The 10,563-nt window shown below is 35.5% G+C and overlaps 1 long non-coding RNA gene across 1 annotated transcript; it reads left to right on the forward strand.

The window, feature by feature from the left end:
• Window positions 1-3,818: 3,818 nt before the first annotated feature.
• LOC143443587 (uncharacterized) lies at window positions 3,819-9,956 on the forward strand. The gene is made up of 3 exons (XR_013112713.1): window positions 3,819-3,965; window positions 7,054-7,171; window positions 9,237-9,956. It is a non-coding gene; the product is annotated as an uncharacterized LOC143443587 (long non-coding RNA).
• The last annotated feature ends 607 nt before the right edge of the window (window positions 9,957-10,563 follow it).

Below are 10,563 nucleotides of genomic sequence, written 5' to 3' on the forward strand. Positions count from 1 at the left end.
GGCTTATCAATTAACAGTGCCTACTGCTCTTCCAGAGGGCCTGAGTTCAGTTCTCAGTACCCACCTCAAGTGTCTTACAATCACATATAACTCCAGCTCCAAGGGGTCTGACACCATCTTAGTTCTGAGGGTGTATACTCATACCTGGAATACACAGTCACAGACATAAATTAACAAAATTAAATAATATTAAAATTTTAAAATAGCAATAATATTTCAAAAGTTTATATTTACCCAAAGAATAACTTATGATCCAATATTTTGCAATAGACTGGAGGCTTAAGAAATAAAAATATGAAAAGAGTGGAGCTCTTCAGATTTTAGACAAATATTTATATAAGATTTTATGCTTGAAGAATATTCCAAGTTAATAGATACATAGACATAGACAGCCCCATTCATAGGCATGGATACTCACTGCTAGTCACACCCTTGTACTGTAGCTGCTTGCTCACTCACCAGTGTGCTTAAATATGTGTGCATTGGTGAATGCATTATAGCATAGTGCACTTATCAGTAAGTATAATTGTGGGCATACATCCCAGAGTACAACAGCAAAAACCATTATGAATCAAGTTATCATTAAAATGAGCACATAATAATTCTAAAATGATCCTAACATAATAAGAAAATTGGCTCTGAAGATGATTAAAAGGAAACTAGTTTAAGGCAGGATAGAAATTTTGATTTCCTTAAAAGCACATCTCAAAAAAACATGTTGTTCAATCCCATGATCTAAAAAAGTGTCTAGATGAGGATTTTAGGTGAGAATTGGATTCATGCTTTAAATCCTGAAACCAGAAAAAGCTGAAGCGTTTTGAAAGGAGACATAGTTGATTGGCTGGGAGTGGTGGGAAGATGGTGGGACAAGTGCAATGGGTGACCAGGGAAGCGAGCAGGTCCTAGCAGCTCCATTTGACTCATTCACCCAGAGTCACATTTAAAACTAAAAATGTGTACCATTTGAATGTTGATTTTAAAAAATGTATGTGAGTATGATAACCTGGGCTAATATCTCTTTATACTTTTGCACTCCATGTTGATTAAAAGTCCCCAAAGGCCAAGAGAAAGGGAAAAAAAAGGTTTTAGTTGTTATTTAAATGAATATAGACATTTAAATAGCACCTGCACTTGTTTAAATTCTATTTTGACCAAATATTATGTTAACATGTTTCCCATGATCAGGTAGTCCATTAAATATAAAATGTTGCCTATTTATAAGGAGAGTATTTCTCATTTATGAAAGATTCACTAAGATGAACAAAATCTCCTCAGAATTCATAGACTTATGATAAACAGAAATATTAATGTCAAATGTCCAAGAAAGGTTTCAGAACTTTTAAAACTTTAATTCCAGTGATTTGGATCAACCAGGAAATAGAGCTTTGTCTTTCACAGATATTAAGCCTAGCATCACATTTCTGAGCAACCTCTCTGATTGGGGTTCTCAGATGTCACTTAAAAATCATCCCTTGAAACAATGTAGGACCCATTTTCATGAAAGAGTATAATGGAGGATTAGTTTAGATTTAATTTGTTAAATCAAGCAGATATTGCTAAGAAATTAAATAAGTTAGAAAACTCATCTAGCTTCTTGGGTTGTTTATTATTATTTTTATTATTATTAATTATTCTGTGGCATGGACACTATATTGAGGTGCTCCACATGAATGGTGAAGTAGGAAGTATAGTTACTGATAAGTGCACTATGATATAATGCATTCACTAATGCGCACACTGGTAAGCACACCTGTAAGTGACAAGCAGCTAGAGTACAAGGGTGTGGCTACGGGTGAGTGTCCATGCCTATGATTGGGGCTGTCTATGTCTACATATGTGTGTGGCAGTCTATGCACAGCATTCTGCCAAAGCTTTCATTCCTAAAAATTGTTGGAGGTGTCCAGCCCACTTTGAAGCAAACATGAGACCTGTCAACAAGTCCTCCGCATTCCCATGTAGGCTAAGCATTCTCCAGGGATGAAAATGCACATGGATAACAAAACTGAGTTACATGGGGTGTTTCTAGAACATAACCCAAGTACACCCTATAACAACAGCATCACTTATGTACACGAACTCAAACAGGGATAAACATACCATCTCTTCCTTCTCCAAAACCCTCTTGATAAGTGTGAGGTTTGATAAAGATTTCAGTGACCAAGTCAAGTTCTACTTCCTGCTGACTTCCTTCATCTTACTTACAAATAAACAAAACACAATGGAAAACAAAAAGACCTGTCTCCTAGAATTATAAACATAGCTTTCTGACCCCTGTTGAGCTAACACCATTCTTCACCAACTCTTCTGCATTTACTGTCTCCTAATATATAACCATGATGTTTTAAATTTTTATTACACATGGTTTAATGTATTCTCTGTTTAATTGTAAAAGTTTTCTTGAAAACTTTATTCATTTATTTATTCATTTATTTTTGAGAGAGGGTTTCACTATGTTGCCCAGGCTGGTCATATACTATACCACTCAAGTGGTCTTCTTGTCTTAGTCCCCATATCCCAGAGGTTGAGTGGGAGCAATCAGCATTCTGGAACATGATTTAAAGTCCCTAGTAAAAGGTATCTTTTCTGCAAAGATTAAGGATCAGTCACATTTTAAGAAAACTGAAGTTCAAAGTGCTAATACATATGGATCCTCACAGAACATGAGCTCTTGTCAGGAGAGTGGTTTCTTCCAATTGGCTGAATGACATATCTACTTAGCTCTCTGAACAAATAAGCATCAAGTAGTTTTAGGCAACATAAAATATATCATCAGTTTAGGATTTCAGCAAAAGTATTTAAGCATGAGTAACATCCCATGCACCCATTTATTCACATAATTTAATTCTCATCAATAGGGATGAGATTTTTATAGAAGTAAGGGTGTTTCCAGCTCATCAAATGCAGAAAGATCAAAATAATTCCATAATTATTCCTTAAATATATTCCATAAATATGTTTTTAATTCTTTTTAGATAGAAGAATGTGTTTCTATTTATAAATACTTTTTTGAAGATTTAATTTATGGTTTGTTTCTGTATGTGTACGTTTGTATATATGAGTATGCCTGAGTGAGCCCAGGTACCTGAAAGAGGCTAGAATAGTGGGTTTCATCTCCTTCAGCTAAAGTTACTAGAGGTTGTGTGCTATCCAATGTGGGTGATGGGAACTGAAACCTGGGTATTCAAAGAAACAACAAGGACTCTTAGTGCCATGCCACCTCCCTAGCCCTGAATGAGTGTGTTACTAAGCACGGTGATAACAAGTTCTCTACCTTGAACATAACAGTTACATACATGGAAGTCCAGAATGCATAAATTTCTTGACTTTTCTGGTTACAGTTTAACTTTATCTACAGAGTTATTAGACTTCTCTGCTAACAACAGTCATAGCAGTAAGAAGCAGGAAGTGTGCTGAGACCTATACCTAGATCTGGTCTTTTGTCAAGGCCCTGGCTGTATGGGACACATGAGACCAATGTCTTTGTAGACATCATAAAGCTGACAACAGATATTATTACAGCATAATTACTGAATAAAACATAAAATGTAGCCAGGCTTAGTAACTCACATTTGTAGGCTCAGCACTTTTGGAGGCTGAAGTAGGAGGGTTGCTGGGAGTCCAGGTCCAGCCTGGGGTAAAGAGTTTCAACTTTCTGTACTCCCTTGAAATCATAGTGGTGAACAGTTATTACTCAGGGTCTTGTCTCTTCTCAAGCTGTGAATGATACCTTTATAACATGTAGGCAGCTATTAATGATACCTTTGTAACACAAGGGTCATTTCCATGATGGTTTTCTTCCAACCATAAAGAAAAATAACATCAGCAAACATTTTGAGTTTAATCTCAACTTACTATGTTGAACACATGTAAGTGTTATATTTTGCTTTTATCTTATTGCAGGTGTGTCCAGCCTGAATTGAAATCACTTGCAGTGGGTTTCCAGTTACTGGTTATACGAACACTAGGTATGGTAAACAAATCAAATTCAGGAAACGAATACTTATGCCAAGCTTAAAAGCAGAACGTCAATATGTTTTGATTCTAAGGAAAGTTTAAAGGTTTCAGAATCATTTCTGTTTGTAGTAAGTGAATCAGTAGGAGATACGAGAAACCAGAGTGACATCAAAGAGAATGTGATAGTTAACTGCAAAGTTGAGGCTAGACGTAGGAATTGTCTTGTGTGTACAATAAGTTATGTCACAGAGATCGGCTGTTCGTTTTCATTGCTATGACAGGTGCTTCTTTCAGTCTGGCAGAGCAAAGGTCCATCTCCATACATAGCATTTCTAGGTAATGCCTCTTGTGTGTTGAGAGTGTTGGGGATTTGGCCAGTTTGAGACTGCACAGAACAAAACCAGAGGCTGACAGGCCGGTTTCCCACTGTTTGGTGCTGGAGGCTCCAGAGCCTTTATCAGCAACTAAGCATGTGAAAGGGAAGGAGAACTCAGGACTAGAATCTATCACCTTGGATGAAGACATTTTAATTAAAAGGAAACTCAAGAAGTTGTGACTTTTATGTAAAGATTAGGTTCCAGAGTTCCAGATTTCTAAATATTCCGAGGACATAACTGATAGAGATTAAGGGAAGAATCTCCCTCCTTTATAACCACTTACTCCTAAGTGTCTGTTGCTACTTTCACAACTGCTCACATAACATTTGTAGGATTTATATACATTAAATGCTTCTATGTAAAAAATAGAAAAAAAGTAAACTTTCTTACCTAGGGATAGGGCAGAGAGCTAATCAGAGGCAAGCACTAATGAAAAGATTTTAAAGATCAGCAAAGGAGTTGGAGGTCTATCCTAGGGATCTTTGCAAGCTAAGAAACAGAGCCGTCATGGACAACACTGGGGAAGAAATTGTTCATGATGTGTACAGAAGACAGATCCTTGGATACTCAAAGGGAAAAAGAAAAATTATAAGAATGAGAGAAGAGGTGAGGAAGATGAAGACAAGAAAAGAGGAGGGGGAGAAGGAAGACCTTTCCAGAGTTCACTGTTTATCTCCAGGCTGAAAAGTTCTGTACATAGCAGAAGTCCCTAACTCCAAAACCCAAATGAAACTCCACATACCTTCCTGCCTCCAAAACCGATGTGCTGTATACCTAGTAAGCTTCCTGATAGGTAAAGTAGAAACTCAAGGAATAAAGAAACTCCTCTAGCATCATAAAATAATAAAGAAAAGGAATTTGCCATCACAGTTAAGATCAAACCTAAATGTTTCTATAGGGAAAACATATACTAGGCACCAAACTTCTAATTCAAAGCAAATGTTTTCCACAAGATATGACTGAACACTCTCATACATCAGTACATTGAACTGAGTAAGTCACTTGGAAAATAAGTTACTGAAACAGTAAATCCTAGTAATCACCAAGGCTGAGTTTCTTGCCTAAAACATTGAATTTGTTTTGTCACACCAGTAACATCACACAGAAAATGTATATTGTTGATGTATAGTTTTCATTTCTTAAGGGATGGCCCCAAATTTTTGAAAGATGAACATTCTAACTCATTTCCTCAGACCAGTACTTTATGGATACATTGGCCTCCGCTATCAGTCTATTGTCAACTACTTGCTCTCAGACAACCAGGATTAGGAGCCTGGAGTGGTAGCTCAGTGGCTGACAGCAAGTTCTGCTCTTATAGAGTTCAAGGTTTGGTTCTTATCATCATCTCAAGTGGCTTGCAACTGCCTGTACTTGAATTCCAGTGGATTCATACCTTCCTCACTCACAACAAGGGACAAATACACACATAAAAATTAGTTAAAACAAATCTGTAGAAAAGAAAACACTAATTTTTAAAAAATAAAATCAGTAAAATTGTAAATCTGAGATTTGTTCATCAAAATACAGAAGAATTCAAACCAAATTGCTCCTGAACGAGACCTCCACTAACGCACTCCTCCAATCTTTGGTCAGTTTAAGAATCAAGTCAATCTCAGAATTGACTGAAACAGAATCAAGAAACAGTTCTCTACACTATGCATGAACTCTGAAGTCCTGCATTTTACTTTTGCATATTATACAAAAGGCCCACAACTGAAGTTTAGGCCCCTAACTAAGACCATGCAATCAGAGCACAATATATATATATATATATATATATATATATATATATATATATATATATATATATATATATATTTACAAGGCCCTAAATCTGAACTGCTTAGAACACTCCAAAAGATATTTAAACAAGTACAAAAATCAGTGGAAAATGAGTCCTGGAGTCAGATGACAACAAAAGGAGGAGCTATTCTGAACCTAGAAGCCCCCTTTCCTTGGTGAAGGTGTGACTAGACCACAGTTTATCTGGGGAGAGAGTCCTGGTGTAGGAGTTCCATTTTTAGAATTCCTTTTTTCTACCTTGTAACATTGTAATTGTATTTATTTTTGATAGTAACTTTTATTTATATGTAAGTGTGCATGCATGATTTTCTGTATATATACCACCTGGCTGCAGTGCCTCCGAGAAGAGAGAATCAGATTCCCCAGAACTGAAATTATAGGCAGTGAACTTCCTGATATAGATTCTGGGACCCACACTCTGGTGCTTCCAAAGCAGCAAGCACTCTAAACCATTGACTCACCTCTCCAGCCCTCATTGTTAGTTTGCTTCAAATACTTGAACAAGCTTCTGCCTTTATTGGGGTTGAGATAAGTCCTTTTATTCACTTGTCACAAAGCTACAAGTCTACTCCAATTATTCCAAAACATTCTGGTGAATTAAAAAAAAATTGGCATATGGACACATGTCACAAAATAGGCTTTAACTAGTTTGTCTTATAAGAACATAGCTTACAGGCATGTAGAATTCCTTGTTCATTATGTGTGTTTGGGATAAAGATAGACAAAAGATGTGTATGACATTACACATACAAAAATGATATAACCTCTGGAAAAAAATCTATTGATATAATTTCTTGCATGTATTCAAACAGAAACAAAGACATTATCCTAGAAAGTTTTCAGATTTTCATTCTTCACTGTGTATCGATAAGATATAACACCTAGGTTTATTTCAAATGCTTTACTTCTCATGTTGTAGGAGGAATTCTGGCTCCAATCTATTATGGAGCATTGATTGACAGAACATGTATTAAGTGGTCTGTTACCAGGTGTGGAGCACGTGGGGCATGTAGGCTATATAACACCAGACTATTTGGGTGAGTTATTATAAATGAACTTCATTAATTAATTTTGTTTTTTAATAATTTTTAAATGTATGTTAGTACATTTATCTAAATGTATGTGTGTGCCCCACATGTGTGTAGTTCCCATAGAGATCTCATTAAGTTGGATTCTCTAGGAATGGATTAACAGATCAGTATGAGTCACTATGTGAGTGCTGAGGTCAGAACCCAGGTTCTCTACAGGAGTAGTAAGGGTTCTTGGTCTCTTAGCAATCTCTTTGGCCCCATACATACTATTTTCAATAAAATAATAACTTGATGATTAATGTTGCTTTAGTGATTCCTTATTTTATATTAAAAATTGTATCAGGCAATCTCATTTTAACAGTAGTAGAAACAATAGTAACTTTGTGTGTATATTTTTACATTGAATACAAAAGCATGAAGACTCACAGATAATAACTTGTCCATAGTCATACAATGAAGAGTCAAAGAGATGGACTTTTTGATCAATTAAAGTTTTTTCTACCAAAACTCTACCTGTACCTAAAATATTACTGTCCCTGGTTTCTGAAGCTTGACTTCGACAGCCAACTGAGGGTCTGGTTATAAAGTAGAAAAAGGAGGCAAGTTTGTGTTCTGTTCATGAGGAAAGAAGACAAATTAATGGCAATTTGAAATAACACATAGAAGTGATATTATTTAGAAAATAGTTAATTGTAAATTTAAATATTGATTAATTATGAAATATATTTATAATAGATTATCTTTTGGTGGTTTTTGAGACAAGCTTTCTCTGTATAGACTTGGCTGTCCTGGGGCTATCTCTGTAGACCAGGATGATTTTGACTTCACAGAATTCCACCTGCCTCTGCCTCTCAAGTGCTGTGATTAAAGGCATGCACCACCATGGCCTGGCATCAAAGTAAATTAAAAAAAAAACTATTTGGGAAGTGCAAATATATTTGGATCATGACCCAAGCTCTTAAAACTGTAACAGAAAATATTAGAGTACTTTTAAATATCTCTATAACAAAAATCATTCTAAGCAACTCTCAAAGGGAAAATACAAAGTGGCAGAAGAAACTGAAGCTAATGATGCAGTCACAAGAAAGTTCTCTAGATCTATCTAGGTCCCCAAAAGAGGAAAATTCAAGTGAACACTACAAGGAGGGAGAACCACAGGGGCTTCCATTGCAGATGTGTGATGGGAAATGGTACAGGTGTTAGGACAATCTACCTGTTCTTATTCTAGGTTGTAAGTTACAGTTAGCTGTCTTCCCAACCATTTTCACTCCCAACAACAAATGAGAGTGTTGTTGCAAATCATCACCACTGGTGTTGGTGTCATGCTGGTATTGTTGACTTGGTTGTGGTGTAACAGTGTTGTTGGTGTCATGGTCCTGTGGTTGCCTGGTGTTGGTGTTGATGGTAATGGTGATGGTGGTGGCAGTGGCTATGGTGATGGTGGCAGTGGTGGTATTGCCTTGGTGGAATTAGTATTATAGTAGACAGTAGGGTGTTTGTCAATTTTTTGTCCATATCCTGATAATCTTAGAACCCTGACATATTCATGACTGGGTTGAAGACTGCTTATTGTCTTTAAACCATGATTTTTGTTTTCATTTCCTTTTAGTGTGACTTCTGCTTTTTTTTTTCCTGAAAGGTAGATGTAAATATTATGACAGAGGAACTACTACAACTAATCACCTTGTTATAAGGCACAGGGAGAGGATGGCTTTCTATAGTACTATGCCTGAGTCTTAGTATTAATGTGCCTAGGTACACGGACTGTGAACTCCTGATGTATTTCTTTGTGATTTCTCCTTTTATTGCATGTTATAGGTGGCTTGGAAGAAAAGATTAAAATATTCATTTCTTTCATTAGAAAGCTAGAGAGTCAGCCAGCATTTAATCACTGTGTCTTGTCAGTACTTTAGAAATAATGTCAGTTTATGGTTCAATCCATAATGTTTGATTTTTTAAATATAAGTTCACTTTTTTTTTAACTTTTAGGTTTGTATACCAGAGATATGTGCTTAAAGCTGTACTACAAAATATAAAATAATATTTTTTTCTCCGTTTTCTTTGTTTTTAGAATTATCTACTTGGGCTTAAGCATATCTTTAAGAACTCCAGCACTTTTTTTATATGTTGTATTAATTTATGTAATGAAGAAAAAATTTAAAAGAAATGATAACAAGACATTGGAAAATGGAAGAAAATTCACAGATGAAAACAACCCAGAATCTGTAAATAAAAATGGTTACTATTATGTACCTCCTGATGAACAAAACTGTTCCTATTTAAGGAAATCTCTTAAATACCCCTGAAATCTCCACAATGGAGGGCTTCATCACGTGTCATCTTCTGGTACCCATTTTATGTCATATATTTTGCATAATTATTAACTTAAAATTGTGCTTAATGACACATGCATCTTCTTTGCACATACTGTACAAAACATTGAGAATAAAATTGAGAAATTTAGGAAAATCACAAGCTATAATTATCAGAAAACATACCTTAGAATGCATTTTAACAGGTATGCAAATGAATTTGAAAACCCACATTGACTGAAGAAAGCTAAGACCACTGAATAAATAAGCCTTCACTATACTATATGGATAGATAGATATAGATATGAAATTAAGATAGAGTGAATGAGAGTACATATCTTTAGATATTGTATTTTCTGGAGAGATCACATTTAGTATAGTAGATGGTAGAATTTGAATTTTCTTTATTGTCACATGTTAAAATATTTTTTCCATTAAGATAGCTTATTGAAATACTTATCTGTTGTTATAATAAATTACCCTGACAGAAAAGTAACTCAGAACAAAGTTGTTTATTTTGGCTTGCGGTTCTATACATATAAGGTCTATGCTGCTTGGAAAGACATGTCAATAGCCATAGAAGACAATGTGTTAAGAGCAAGAAAGTGGCTGGTCACCTTTCATCCACAACTGGAAGCAGAACAGAGTAAAAAAGAGTTGGGCAAGACTATAAAACTTCAAATTTCACACTCAGTGAAATTCTTCCTCCAGGAAGACTCTACCTCCTAAAAATTCCAGCACAATGCCCATAACTGGAGAGCAAGTGTCTGAATCCATTAGGCATGAGGAATAATTTTTAATCTCACTCTCACACACATATGAACATGAATACTCAAAATTACACATGTGTGGAAAGCATATTCCTACACTAGTAATTCTGATTCAAATCATCTTTGGCATTGTCTGAATTAAATTCTTTAGCAAATGATCCCTCAGGTGACAGAAGTTTTTGACAGATGATTAAAATGGAAATTTTTGGTTTTTTGGAGACTCAAATATGTGATGTTTTTCTGGAAACTGTCTTAGGAGAGCATATTTTGCTGAAGCAGACATTTAAACGGATGATTTTGCTGAAGCAGACACATG

This window comes from Arvicanthis niloticus, chromosome 9 (genome assembly GCF_011762505.2).
Source record: "Arvicanthis niloticus isolate mArvNil1 chromosome 9, mArvNil1.pat.X, whole genome shotgun sequence".
Lineage (NCBI taxonomy): Eukaryota > Metazoa > Chordata > Mammalia > Rodentia > Muridae > Arvicanthis > Arvicanthis niloticus.